The sequence below is a fragment of the Lemur catta genome, chromosome 23, assembly GCF_020740605.2.
Source record: "Lemur catta isolate mLemCat1 chromosome 23, mLemCat1.pri, whole genome shotgun sequence".
In the NCBI taxonomy this organism is placed as follows: domain Eukaryota; kingdom Metazoa; phylum Chordata; class Mammalia; order Primates; family Lemuridae; genus Lemur; species Lemur catta.
In genome coordinates, this window is record NC_059150.1 from 13,439,120 (window position 1) to 13,454,856 (window position 15,737).

General features: G+C 37.1%; 1 protein-coding gene across 1 annotated transcript in view; it reads right to left on the bottom strand.

The window, feature by feature from the left end:
* The window catches only part of USH2A (usherin), a 605,447-nt gene that overhangs the window by 343,798 nt on the left and 245,912 nt on the right, over nt 1-15,737 (bottom strand). The window lies entirely within an intron of this gene.

Genomic DNA, 15,737 nt, shown 5'->3' on the forward strand with positions numbered 1-15,737 from the left:
TTAAACGGAAGGGTTGCACATGGATGTGTTGAATTAACCTGGCTTGGTGGCAGATATACGAGATTTGTTCAGCAATTAAAAGTACTGGTAGAAATGAAAACACATTCTGCTTACTGGTGTTCATAATCAAGGCAGAAGCTCTTTATTTAGTTAATCCTGTGAATTAAAGAACTATCAAAAATATAATGTGTGCATTTGCTTACCACTGTTGTTCCTCAAAGAAGTTTTTCAGAGCAGTCTTTAATCCTAACCACATAGACTGTCATCATTCTTATAAAAAGATAGTCCCGCTCATGGTATCCCTTTATTGATTAAACCTTCAATAGCCTAGAGTACATATTATTGCTTTAAGGTGCCAATATTGGTGACAGCTTGCATCATTCAAACACAAATTCTAATATACATGCTTCTATATTCTCTCTCCCCAATAGAGAATTTCAAAAATTAAAGACCAAAGAACCAGAATGACGCAAAGACAGTAAGCCATTGTTTGCTTTGACACTTCCTATTACCCTCGCTCCTTAGTGCTGCCCCTACATCTTCATTCCAGCAGTTTTGCAGGCATGTCCCTGGGAAATAAATCCTGTCTGCCATGCTTCTACATGAAAATATCCATCCATTTGGCACCATTGTCTTAGTTCATGGCCAAGGAAGACAGCAAGCCAATGAACTAATATGCATACATGTGTGGCCATCTCATGCCAAAGTTGGCTCTTTCTCTCTCTGTCTCTAATTTCAAAACCCCCTTGTGTCATAACCTTCTGCTTTCTCTTCTTCCTGCCACTGTGATTGTCATTTCCTCTTAAATCTCCTAAACCATGACCCACATTCTGAGTTCACTTTCTCTTAAGAACTTATTTTTTCTCCTTCCACCAAATGTCTTAAAAGCAAGCTCACATTATCACATATACATCCTCATCACGCAGTTGTATAGTGCCAAAGGGCACAGATGCTCAGGCCAGATTGTCTGGGTTCAAATGCCAGTTCTGCTACTGACTGGCTGCGTGGGCTTGGGCAAGTTCAGATCTGTGTGCCTTAGTTTCCTCATCTATAAACAGAAAACAATAGTCCCTATCTTAAAGAAGAGGCTTCACAAGCCTCATCTATGAGATGAGAATAATATAGTATTTATATCAAAGGGTTAATATTAAGATTAAACAAGTTTAGGACTATAGAATACTTAATAGGAGTATGTAAGTATCCAGCTCTAGTACATAGCTGTGTCCATCCAAGTTATGCTACTGTTGCAACCCAATATCTGCCTCCATACGCTACTAAATGATTTTTGTCCTTTAAAGATCACTACTGATCCCTTAAATACCAAATCAAATAACCCTTCCTCAGTCCTTATCCTCCCACGCTCATTGGGCTTTGGCATCCCTCAGCTTCCTTCTGTGACATGGAATTTTTTAGTTGTTCTTCTAAACTATTAAGAGCTGCCTTCTTTCTTTAGCTAACTCATGTTCCTCTCATAGTCCCTAAAATAGCTTTTGTTTCACAAAGTTGGGTTCTCATGCTTCTTTCTTTTTCTAAATACTTGCCTTTGCTAGCGTATCAAGCCTCATCTCTCAATGGTCACATTTACACCTACAAACATCACATCTCTCCCAAGCTCTGGTCCTGTATTTCCACTTGGAGGCCATCTAGCCCCACCTGCTTGTCCCACTAATATTCCAGAACTCAACATGCCCCAATCCAGAATCAACTTCCCAAATAATTTTGTAAGTTTTATTTTTTTGCTTTCTTAATGCCTCCACCGTTATCCCCAAATTCAAGGCTCAAAATAAAGGTGTCATCATAAAATATTTTCTAGCCATTCTATCCTTAGAAAAATCTTTGACATTTGCCATGTCTTTCCTACGGCCAAGTTGGAATCTATTGTAAGATTCTAAATAATACAACTTGCATGTCTGAATTAGTTTAATGCCACACTAACAAGACATGAATCATTCTCCAGAGAATAAAACTTTTTGTTCTATCAAGAGTAAGAAAAACATGTTGGAATATGAGGTTAGTTTCCTTTTTTCATCACTTAACCTATGTGGCGTATGTGAAAAGCCTCCCATAGTTGGGCATGATTTAGCTGAGGCATAGGAATACTGTTTCTAAAAAGAAACAATGATTGTGAACAAGTTGATGATCTGAAATCCTTAGCATAAAGATGTGTCATACATCCAAGCAATATTATCATGGAGAAATATGAAAGTAGTTACATTTTTTGTCAAGTTTGCAGTCCAGTTTTATAAAATACCTTATCCTGAGACATTATTTCTTTGCAAATCATAACTAAAGTACAATGTTGCCATTGTACATGTTCTATCAACTTATCAGGAAAGGTATTAATATAGACTTTAAGAAGGATGGTGTCAAACCAGATACTGAGTTCACACTCACTCAATGACCTTCAGTGTTTTATTTAACCTTTCTTGCTTTCACAAAAGGAGTTACTTTGTGTGTTTATGTGTATCATGAAATTCCTTTCCTAATCGCCCCCCTCACTTACTTTAAGGTCCTTAAAAACCAAGCAATGCTGCTGTCAGCAAACTCGCTTTCTTCAGCTTTGTGCTTTGGTAGACAAGTTTACCAAATTGTATTGTATTTCACAGAAAAATCCTGAGATTCTGAAAGAAAGATGCTGGAGAGAAACTAGATCATCTTTCAGGCCATTTATCAAAGTGCTCACATTTCCCATTTGAAGCCAGGTGAAACAATAACAAACACTGAGAAATGAGAGCTGCAAAATAGAAAACAGAAAAAAAAAAAAAAAAGAAGACGAAGAAGAAGAAAGCTGATGTTTTGGTTCTTGCCAATTTTGGATCCCTGGTGGAAGGTTTTGGATAGCTTGTGAATCACACTTTCAAAAACTGCTGTATTTCTGAGGCTGGAGTGTGGTTTCTTCCCTATTTCCAGTGGGGAACTTGCTCATGATGGTGAGTCTCAGAGACAAAGTCTGTCAAACCATCTGACTAATTTTCCCTACATACAGGTTAGTACTATCGACTTCAGTAAGAAGAGAGGTGTAATGGCTCAATGTTTTCTTTTCTCTTGGCAGGTTACAATTAAGGGTTGGAGTAGAGGAACGGGCTGATCAACCAAGTGGTCTTCACTAACTGGGAATAATAACAAAGTCATCCTATGGTCTGGGACACATGGTTTATCTTTTTTGATTCTCAGAATGAACAGTTGACCAGAATGGCATAAAGTTGCTGCTTATAAAAAGTTGTACTATTACCAAAGAAAGAGAATGAGTAATTCTCTCCAAGACTGAGCAAGGTAGCCCTTCTTAGATAGATCCTTTGAGATCACAAAACGTTTATCCTAATGGCCTTGGTTAAGTGTCAGAGTCCTACTTAGATTATATACTCTACAGGGAAAAAAATAGTATTACTATGATAGTATATCATCATCGAAATGCATTTATCATTATTTCCTCTATATACCTCTGGGAACAGTACAATAGAATACAACTGATTTTTACAAGGCTTCTAATATAAGACAATATTAGAGCTAGAAGAACCGTATTAATAACAGTAATGCATAGATTAATACATAAAGCAGAAGGTTTGCTTATATGCCAAGTGGACAAGGCATTTGTAAGATCCAGACTTCCAAGTTCAAGATTATAGGAGGTCTATATTTAAAGACAAATTTTTTAAAAAGATAATCACTGAAAGTATATTTCAGTATTATATTAAAGGGAATACTGAGAAATGTACAGTATGACACATTTATAAAAGAATCCTAGACATCAAAATGTGTCTACAGAAATCCCACTAAGAGAAAATGAGTTAGTTCCTTTTATGACACTTGGGCGTGTTTATAATAAAGAAATATATCCTGAACAGGGAGAACTTCAAGATTGCCTTGGATGTAAATCTCCTTATTTGGGAGACATCACAGAGTAGTCTTTTTCGTTTAATCTGAGAGTGTCCCTATCACCAGGCAGGCCTGATGACCTCTCAAACTCCCGTTCAGCCACAAAACTCTGTGAAATCAGAAAATGCTCCTAACCATGTCAGGAAAGCTGCCAGTCTCTCTTGATAATGGAAGAGGGCAAGCTGAAAAAACATTCAATAAGCATAAAGTAGGCATTATTGATGTCTTAAAAGTGTTAGTATCCCATGAAACACAGGAGCGTGGGTATCCGGATTAAAATCATTGGCACCAGCAGGACCATAACTCGCACTGCTAAGCGATAATGCATTTTGCATTAATGCTTAACATTGAGAAATCCTGACATGCCACACCAAGGGAGTTTGAAGTCGAGTGAGCAGATTCCCTTCGAATTGCGGTCCTGTGGGCCACAGTGGGTGAAGAGAGCCCAGGCTGAAAGAACAGGGACAGGGACTTGAGTTAAGGGAAGGAAACCTATCACCGTAGACCTTTTAAGAGCCCTGCTGCCTATGGCTCCAAACTGTGTGCTCTCAGCCTTTCCACCTAGCAGAGGGGAAGAGGCTCAGCCTGGAGAAGCCTCCAATTTAAACCATCTCCAGAATGATTTGGGGAATTCCTTGAATGTACAAGGTATATTCTTTGACTCCTTTACTTGTCCTCTATTCCAGCAGCTACTATGATGGTTTACCAAAAGTGAGCACTCGATGGTTGACCGAAAAATGAAGACTTTTCCTCCTCTTAGCTCCACTCAGCTATTTTCCCTCACTCTAAGAGGGAAGCCCTGTCCCCCACACCCCACTCCTTCCAGGGAGCCAGCAAAGCCACAGACATTGTTTCTTTTGACTGATAGATTATTATCTCCAACACTTTCTTCCCTTTGCTCTAACCTCAAGTTTCAAAGGCGCAAAAGAGAAATATTAATAATTGGAGGCAGCCCGACGACCTAAGAGAAAATCACTGCGGAGCTGGCACCAGCTGTGCAAGCTTTTGTGCCTCTAATAGGACACTATATGCTGAGAAGCAGGCAGACAACAGAGGGGTGGGCTTTGACGTGGTTGAAATTTTATGATTAACTCCTCCGACTAAATGCAGACAAGTATAAATGCTCTGCCTGGAAAGCGAGCCCAAGACACAAGGCAAAATGGCATCCTTTTTTAAAGCCAAACACATATTCGGAGAAGAAAAAAGGACTCCGTTTCTATTGACATACTCCAGCAGACCCCTCCCTCCCTCCCCCCAGCCCACCCCCAGCTGCCAACCTAGGTGTCTGGCGGGCATCCACCGTAATCTGTTCTCCTTCATTATGTTAATCTGTGGGCGGAAAGATTTCTGTCATCTTCGAATCGCTTGTACAGCGATGGTAAACACCTTGGCCTGTCTGTAATTGGACAGGTGTTTGCACTGATGTCACCCAGCTTTTAATTCAATTAAAGAACTGGCTGCTCCGCTCTCATCACCCACTCATTTCCGCTGCACTTTTAGTCTGGCGGTGAAATCCACACGCAGCCGATTGTCTAGCCCAAGTCCAGAGTCAGCCGTCCCCTCGCAAAGATCACCCGTGATATTGCAAATGGACTCCACCAAATCCGAGAGTATTTTCATGTTAGTGAGGGATTTGGAATAATATGGAGAATTTGTTATCTCTCTCTTTTTTCTTTTTTTCCTTTTATCTTTAAATTCTACAGGCTCTAAATGGGGTCTTCTACTACTGCCCAGTAATTAGGAGCAGTCACAGTAAACAGAAAAGCTGTTTCTAGCTTCCTCTCCCCAGGGCTTTCCTCCATCTCAAGAGAACTCATCAGAGTACAATGCTCTTATTTATTTGCTGGCATTTCACATTTGGATCAAGAAAGTGAGGGTGGGCAAGAGCAAGACATTTATTAAGAGGGCCATCTGGCCAGGGATGCCACACAGGCAGAGCTGCTACTGCTACCTGGAGACACAATGCAAGAGCCCACTTTTTAAAAGAAAACTGGCCAGAGGAAGGAGAGAAGAGACTTCTGGCTCAGGCTTCTGCTGCAGTGCTGAAAAATTCTAATTTTTAAGTATACATCCCAAACCAACCCAGTGGATAGATTAAAGAGAGTAAATCAATCCAACATGCCATGCTTTCTGCCCACTTAAAGGAACCTCTGAAAATAAATTAAAGTTCTAACACAGACATTTTGACACAGTGACCTCATGAAACTGAATAATGACATTTGCTAAATATGGATGAAAATTTAACGGTCTAATAGAGATCTGGAAACAGACCCAGGATGCTTCTCCTCTGGTTCTTAGTAGCTTAGGAAGGTGGGATTTGTTGTTGTGTTTGGGGTAATGCTTTAAATAAAAATAAGGATTCCTGATATTTCTAAAATGAAAGTCAATTTTCGTTTTACTGAAAAGGTGGAACAGTAAACACACTAACCCCAAACTTAAGATAATCCTTTGGAAACTTTAAAACTAATTTTTCCTACATTTAATTTCCTTCAAACGGACTTTCTCACCTTGTTTAAAACTTCTAGTAGGGACCACAGAAGATCACATACCAATCAAAGACTATGTAGATTTTGATGCTTACAAACAAGAAAAAAAATATTTTTTCTTTTATTTTCTTTATAAAATATAGAGCCTAATCCCAGTCTAAGAGGATGGTGTAAACAGTGATTTTAATTGACCTCAAAACATTATCCAGTTAAGATTCTCTCAGCAGACTTATATCTAACCTCAAATTTTCAAGCAATGCCTTTGTGGTAAGAACTACAGAGTCTCTGTCACTTTCATTCTAATTCGGGAATAAGTTTGAAGCTACGGACATGTGTTAGCTTTTTATCTTACATAAAGGGCTGATACTGAAATTATTGGTACTCTCCAAGAAAATAGTGGACCTGTTTAAGCAGGAAGGCAGGCAAGGAGACAGGAAGAAAAGAAAAGCAAGAAAAATGAAAGTCATCCCTTACTGAACAGTGTCCTAGGTCCCCTGCTAAAAGCTTCTGGTAGGATTTCCCCATTGTACAGAGGGGGGCTGCTGTTGGGCAGAGTGTAGAATGTGGAGCCCAAATCCACACAGCCAGAAAGCAGTAGCGCTGACATTAAAACCTATGGTTTTGCTGTCAAGACCATTGTTCTCCCTATTTGACCTAAGCCCCAGTTCTACAAGAAAAAAAAAAAAGTGTTGAACAAATGTTACTAAAAGTAATAGCACACTTTTTATGGCAAATGCTTTCTTGGAAATGCACCTTAAAATGTGTTCAAAGGTTCAAATTTATTACTAAAACCTACAAACAGAAAGGAGCATTCTTGTCCCCCAAATGAGCAAGTGTGTATGACCATAATATTCCTTTACAAAAACAACTGCTTCATAAGAAACTCTATATGGAGGGGGTGTGTGCATTAGTGGGATTAGTGGGTACAATACTGGACCTTTATTTATTACTACATGTATGACCTTTTTGATTCATTCTAAATATAAAACAAATATAAAATGATCACAAAAGGGAGAAAACAGAAAAGTTGGGGTGATTTATTCCTAATCTTTATCACATCAGATTGATAACCTGGAAGTATCTGTAGTGAATATTATTAGCATTATGAACATGCCTCTAGTTGATTATCATGGTAGAGCAAAATTTATATACTACTATCGTTTTTAACCATGGTTTAACATGTTACCAAAAAGAAATCCAAATCCTTCACTGCAAATTTGTACTACTTAAAATAAAATGAATAACTTGTACAAAAAAAAAAAAAAAAAAAAAGAACCCCGTAGATTTCACAATGTACAAGCAGTTCAGGTACATTATGCATTCAGGAGAGTGAGGCAAAGCTATTAACTCATCAACACTGCATTACCTAATGAAATTCTTCTACATTAGCTAAGCAGGAACATTACATCATTTCTATTTTTACTAATTTATGTCATAGGCCGTATTTTTGTCTTGCAAATTTTTTCAGACCGATTTCTTTCAAGATTTACATTTAAAGAAATAGTTTGTAATAAACTACAAACATTGAAATATTAATTTATGGCACACCGTCAAAACCGGCAAAGACTTCCTCAAAATTCATCTTTGAGTAATTCTATCAAAATGAATTTTATTCATTTACTTCTGATGTTTGCCTATTGTGACAGAGACCGCTAATCACTCTCCTATTATATATTACACTCCTCTTCCTCTATAAAATGAAAAGATTTTTTAGCTGGGCAAATGGCCACTTTGGAAAAAGACAATATTTCCCAACAATCCCTGAAGCTAGGCACAGCCATGTGGCTAAGTTCGGACTATGGAATGTAACCAGAGGTGGAGGGACAGCTTCTAAAATATGTCTTTAAAGTGAATGTGATCTGGCATAAAGAAAATATGTCTTTAACCGTTCCTTCTTCCTGCTGGATAGAAACCACACAGGAAGTCTGAAGCTCGAACAACCATATTGGACCATGAGGTAGGAGCCATAGCCCTAAGGACAGCAGAGCAAAAAGAGGAAGTTCTTGGGTCCCTGGCACTACAAACATCTCACCTCTGCATTGACTTACTGTGGACATGTATTGCCAGAGAGAAAAGTTTCATCTTGTTTAAATCACTCTTACTTTAGGGTCTCTGTTTCTCAAGTGAAACTAATTAAAAATAATAACCCCATTACCATTAGTTTTTCCCTTCATAAATCTTTTATTTTATATATAATATTATACTTCATAGAGAGTGATTGGGCTATATTTTGGTGGTATATAAAATCAGATTGCAAAGGCAGGATCTACGACTAGCCTGGAACATAGTAATACTTTTTGAGTAAATTAATATTTTCTGCTTTGTACAATTATAAGCATTACAGCAGTATTGGCTTCCTTTATTTTTAATTGCAAATATATAATGGTTGAGTTCTACTATGAGGTATAAGTTTTAGAATCAATCTTTAGATTCTATTCACCCTACCAATATTTTCCCCCATTGGAAAAATGTGTAGTGAATTCCAAATAGATGTTTAAATTGTAATAGTTTCATACATTATTTCGTAAAAGTAGAGAACTGTAGCACTGAGGAGACTTTAGTAAGCTGAATTTGCTTATTTACCCATTCCTTCATTCATTCTTTTAAGAAAAGTATATTGATCATCTACCTTGAGCAAGGTACTGAATAAGACTTAAAATAAATAAAAAGCAGGATACTTGTCCTCCAGGACCTGACTATCTAATCAAGAAATAACCTGAGCACACAAAGAGCACCCATAGGCAGTTTTAGCAACTGTGCAGTGAGAATTCTGAGTTGAATAGAAAGAAAAATTGCATGGCATTGAATTATATTCATTTCTCTGTGGACTTCTCAGTTAAGTATGATAATAATAGATATTATATATAGCTTATATGTATATGTGCATATACAGATATATGTACATGTAGAGTAGCATCTTATTAGTAGACTGATGGCTGAGTTTAAGTTCCAAAGTCAGGCATAAGGCAAAAATAACTTATGATTTAAAGTCCCCTTGACAACTCCTTATATGGCCCATAAAGTACAGTACATTTGGTTTTGTGTATGCCTCTAACTCTTCATTAATCAACGATCCTTTAGGGCTCCTGAGCCTTCATTCTCTTTGTGGGCACCCCAACAATGAATTTCACTTCTTTGTCAGTGGCTGGGAAACCCTAACATTATTCAAACATTCTTTCCAGCTGACAGATATTTACAGTTTCAGGACTGGATGGCATCTTTTGCCTGTGACATTGTTTTAAAAGTTTTTTCACTTTTTTCTTCATGCCTTCCCTACCACAAGGTATATAGTTAAAAGTTTGTAACTTAAATACATGCACATAAGACTCTATTACAACCTTACAATTATATTTCATATATTGAATTGCACTGGTCTCTCTTTTCTTGGAACCTAATGGCCATCCTGCAATTTAGAACTTAGGTTTTTGTTTTCTTTTTTTGTTTGTTTTGTTTTGTTTTTCATTTCCCATATAAATAGTGAGCTCCTTGCTTTTCTACTGGGCATCACAGGGTGGGGGGAGTGCTGCAGAATTTAACACTCTAACCTCAGGTCTTGTGAATCAGAATCTGTATTTTACCAAGATCGCCAGGTAATTCTCACTTCCTTTCTACTGGGAACTTTCAGAAGCACTGATACTGCCTCTATTGCTTCACCTGCCCTAGCATGTTTATGGTGGCAAACCTAATGCAGTTGGAATAAGAGGTAGGAATAAAGCAGGGACAAATTCAAGCCTAGCAGGTGAAAATATTCCTTTCTCACTTGATCATTCCTCTATAATAGTGTTTTTCAACATAGAGTTCATGAGCCTTCTGCAAAAGAACCAACTGGAGCACTGGGTAAATGCAGATTTCTAAACCCTAGCCCAAATATACAGAATCTTGTGTAAGGGATTCGACAATCTGCATTTTATTAGCAATCTGGAAATCATTTTATGACCAATGAACAATAGAACTGAGAGTCACTAATTATTACTGGTAGCCACGGAAGAGAGGAAGATATTAGAGACAAATTTTCAACATGCAGCCCACTTTTTTAAGGTAAAGATTAAAGCCCATTGTATATGAGGACTGAACCAGTTAGTGGCAAAAGCTATATTATCAATTGCATTATAAATTAAAATGTCTTTTTATTTTTCTACATAAATTTGGGCATATTTGGGTCATCTGAAAGATGATTACTGCTTCATTTGCTAATCTATAGTGAATAATAAATAGCATTTATTATTATTATTTATTATTCTACCCGAGGAAGGAATATAACTTCTACACTTTAGCTCAATGTAATGCAATAATAAAATTGAGAAAATATTTTCTCTATACCAATTATATTCATAGCACTATGCCAGGTGCTACAGTAGTGATGCTGATAATTAAGTTTACACGTTTAACATCTTAAGGAAAAACTAATTCTGTAGGTGCAAGTTCTTGAATCCATTCATTCTTGACATAATTTCAAATCAGATTGTGAAGTGACTTTCTGAGCAACCCTCAGTTTAAGGGGAAATGCCAGGACTGTCTCTCTGGGCTGCAGCTTTGCATGTTAACAAGGCTGGAGGGAAAATCAGCAAAAGCTAAGGCAGAGTTAATTGGAGCCCTTTGCAACAAGTCTAAAGATACACAGGAGTGATAACTGCAGGGCTTCCTACCCTGGGGCTCTGGCTGAGGAAATGAACCTTAAAGAACTCTTTGCTCTGAACCCTGGCCTTGGGAGAGCACAGAATCCAGACCCTGTGGCCCAAAGGGGCCCATTTGCTCCTGAGTAGGGCTGTTAACCCTTGGACTCTCCGTGGCTACTGGGATTCATCTCATTTAATCCTCTGATAGCCAAATTCATGAATGGTAAATATTCTGTTTCACTATTCTATTCTTCCAGTTCCCTTAGCTGATACTCGTTTTTAAAAATTTTTCTTTGCTTTTTTGCCTTCTGCTTTTTGTAAGTCTGACCATAATTTCCCACCGTTTCCCAATAATCCTTGCACCTAATTTTTGCTGTCCTATAATGTTCCTTTGCTAATGTTATCTCACTTACTTTTAATATTTTATTATTTTTATATAGACGTTTACTTTTTTCCCCAACATTTTTGAGTTATATTTGGGAAGTGAAAGTTGTCAGAAGAATTTCTGGATAACATTGAAATGTGATCACTGGTGTCAAACTCCTCCATTTAATCGTGTTTCCCAATATTGGCTGTAAAAGAGAATGACCAGCGATCGTTTAAAAATACAGATGCCCAGGCTAAATTCCAGAAGGATTAAATCAGGCTTTGTATGTGAGGCACACGGACATCAGTATTTTTTAAATCTCCCCAGGTGACTCAGTTTGCATCTATAGGTGCAAACTACTATCCCAGGGCAATGACCCAAGGTTTAGAAATGCCCAGACAGGGGCAGGATACCAGGCAAAGACACATGCACTACTAGAAGGTGAGTCCCAGGCAAACCCAGTTCCCAAGACAGGTACAAAATACCAGCAAGCTCTCAGCAGTCTTACTTTACCAGACACTGGGAACAAAGAAGCTGAAACTGCAGGATTGCTGAGAAGCTAATGCAAATTTACCTCAATTGACCCCATCATCCCAGTGAAGGTTTTTATTAACAGCAACTAGCTGCCCAGTAAAATGATTTGGAAACGATTTCATTTTCCTAAGCAAACACCCAGTCTGAAGATAATTTTAGGGACGGGGCAACTGAACTGTGGAGTTGAGGTTGGGGGGCGCATTTAGCTGATGGAAAAATTTTAACTCGAAAGGAGTATGAGAACATAGCTCTCAAATTATTAATATGAAAGACTATCATTTTCTGGGCAGGATTTAATTCAAGAAACCTATAAAATTTAAAAATCATCAGTTTCATGTTATTAATAAGATCTAAAAGAACGTGGAATCCATTAAATGAGAGACAGAAGGTAAGTGGTAAACAACAGAGATAAAGATGAAAATTGAGGATACCAAAAGGCAGGCAGAAATCAAAGGAAGCAGGATGAGGTGAGGAACAAATGCAAATCATACTGAAGTAGAAGAATTAAACATCATCTTAAGTCTCAAAGAGCAGATTCAGTGGTGCAAAAATCAGAAAATGAAAAGAGAAACAATTATGTGGTAATAACCCAGAATTCAGAAAATACAATTCAGAGATTATAAAGGTTAACTATTAATTCATTGAACATTCAGTAGGTGCCTCTTTCTAAGCAAAATAGTTTATATAGGTAATTTACTTTTATCTTTACAACACTTTCATAATATAAAGAAGGTTTTTTATCCCTAATTTGTATGGGAAGAAACTCCAATAGAGGGATATATTTTTAAATTTACCTAAGATCAGACAGCTAAAAAGTGGTATCGGTGAGGTTTGAACCTAGATTGATTTGACTCTACAAGTTGTGTTCTGAACTACTAAAATAAGGAGGACAGCCTAGGAAGAAATTTATAATATTGTATACATTTTGTATACAGAATATATAATCTGCTATTTCTCATCATAAGTAATGATCATACACACAATGGCAAATTTTCCGAGCTGAATAAAGAACCAATTCGGAAAAAAAAAAAAACTCATTATGTAACCAAAAAAAAAAAAAATAATGAAAAGAAACCAACATATTTTCTGATAACATTTTTTAACTTAATAGATAAAGAACCCTTTTTCAACCAATAAAGCTAGATTGCCTTGCACATTCAGTATCAGCATTATTTTATTCAAACAAATATGATTCTAACAACCAAAATTAAATATTAAAATCTCAACAAAAGTCACGTCAGAAATGCTAACGAGGGATCAACAGCAAAACTGCTCCTGTCTCATATCCACTTTGCCTATTTTTCTCTCTTTTCGTACCTTGTTATCTCAATTAACTGGCAAAGCAGCTGCCACCAACCAAACTCTGTTCCCCTAATGTCTTCACCAAATCTGGCTTTCTGGCTCTCTACTTTCTAACCTTGTCCATTTCACTTTCTAGTCTTCTTTTCCCTTACTGCAAAATTCTCTGACTTTAACAATCATCCCAGCTGGCTTTGGTACTCCCCAATTCACATCCCCTCTCATTATCCTGACTATGCACAATAATAAAAGTCCACCTGACAATGCCAGAGTTCTTCTTAGTCTTTCAGATTACCTTCTACACATGTCCTTGCTGCTCACTTTAGCACAGTAACAGCACAGATACCTTTAAAACCCCTTGAGGGGAAACAGAATTCATAGTCCACACTGGCAAGAATAGCAAAAAAAAAAAAAGCACTAAAAAACAATTACTAACAAAACTGGAAAACATAAAACATGATGGCAGAAATAAGAGCAATTATATCAATTATAAAAATAAATGTGAATGAGTAAATCTCCCCTACTAAACTAAAATACAGAGAATTTCAAGTTGAATATAAAACAAACTACAGGGATATACAGTAAGTCCTCACATAAGGTCATCAATATGTTTTTGGAAACTGTGACTTTAACAAAAAACAACATTTAACAAAACTAATTTTTCCACTTGATACTAGTTGATGTAAGTAAGAGTTAAATTCCTACAGTATATTTCTGGTCACAAAAACACCACCAAACCTCTTAATAAAGACCCAAACACTTCTAATATCAAAGATTGAAATGTATATGAGGTCTACATACATTTAAGAAAGATTAATCAAAACAAGCAAGATAATTATTTACCCAAGCTATGGTGAATCAGTGAGTGACCACGGTCATAGTGGAGGTGGGTTACATCAAGAAATGAACGTTTGCAAAGCTAAACTTGTCAGGACCACCTCCGACCACCAGGCAGTTTGAAAACCATCACAAAGAGGGCAGGTCATTGAGCCCTCGAGTACTATGTTGTTTGTTGTTGTGAATATGTGATTACCATTGACTTTATGAATTTTTATTTGACACCGATTTGTATCCATTCATTCATTTTCCAACCCTCTTATTCTAGCTCAGGGTATCGGGTGGCCTAAGACTATCCCGCCAGCTGAGGGCGCAAGGCAGGAACCAACCCTAGACAGGAAACATCTCATCTCAGGGCGCGCTCACACACCTCCACACTCACTCACACTGCGACCATGGAGACACACCAACGTACCTAATGGGCACCGCTTTGGGATAGGGGAGGAAACTGGAGTACACAGAGAACTCACACGGACATGGGGGGAACATACAAACTTCACACAGACAGTAGCATTGACCAGGAATTGATTTTTTTCCTCATCAATGTTATAATGAAACAATAATATTTGAGGACCTGCCATACAGTTATGCCCTGCATAATGACCTCTCGGTCAATGACAGACTGCATATATAACAGTGATCCCATAATATTATAATACCATATTTTTACTGTTCCTTTTCTATGTTTAGATACACAAACACTTACCATTGTGTTACAATTGCCTACAGTATTCAGTATAGTGACACGCTGCACAGGCTTGCAGCCTAGGAACAATAGGCTACACCATACAGCTTAGGTGTGTAGTAGGCTATTCCACCTAGATCTGTGTAAGTGTATACTCTACGATGTTCTGACGGTGACGAAATCACCTAAGGATACACTTCTCAGAACGTGTCCCTGTCATTACGCAACATATGACTGTGCCTAAAGAAAGCAATGTGACTTTAAAAGTTAAAATATAAATAATAAATGTAAAAGTGATAAAAACACGAAAAAATGCAAACAAAAAGTGTCTCAAAGAGAAATTGACAGAATTACATTAATAGTTGACTTTTTCTTAGTTTTTGACAAATTTGGTATTTAAAAATGAATTCCAATTGTTCAGTAGTTCTCTAACTTTCTTCTCCCTGCATACCATTCCCATGCTTGACATGCCTTTTAATGACATCCAATAATACGCTGTACTGGTTTTCAATCTGGTGGATTCTCTCCTCCAGAGAGGTATCCTTCAGAATCCTGGGAGAGGCTAGTTTAATTTGAAAAACCACTCTGTCTCCGTTTTCTTATTTGATCTTAACCTAAATTTAGAATTACTATTACAGAGAATATGTATTATATATTATCAATATGGCATATCTAATATAAACAAATATTAGTCCACCCTGAATAGAGAATGAGTTTTAAAAATCACCCATAGAATACTAAAAAAAGTGTTTAAAGATCTTATATTAACTACATAAAATATCTTTTCAAATCTGAGCAAAAAAATGCAAATCAAAATTTTAAAAAATGACAAAATTGGGGGGTTGCATCATATGAGGCAAACATGTATATTCCTCTTCTTATGTAGAGAGATGCTTTAACTCAGCGAGAAAACGTGAATCATTCAATAAACAAATTAACAATGAACCTACTTAGGCATGTGACAAAAGAAGTACAAATGTTCACTGAACATTAAAATTACTTAATATCTCTAGTAATCAAATAAATGAAAATTAAAA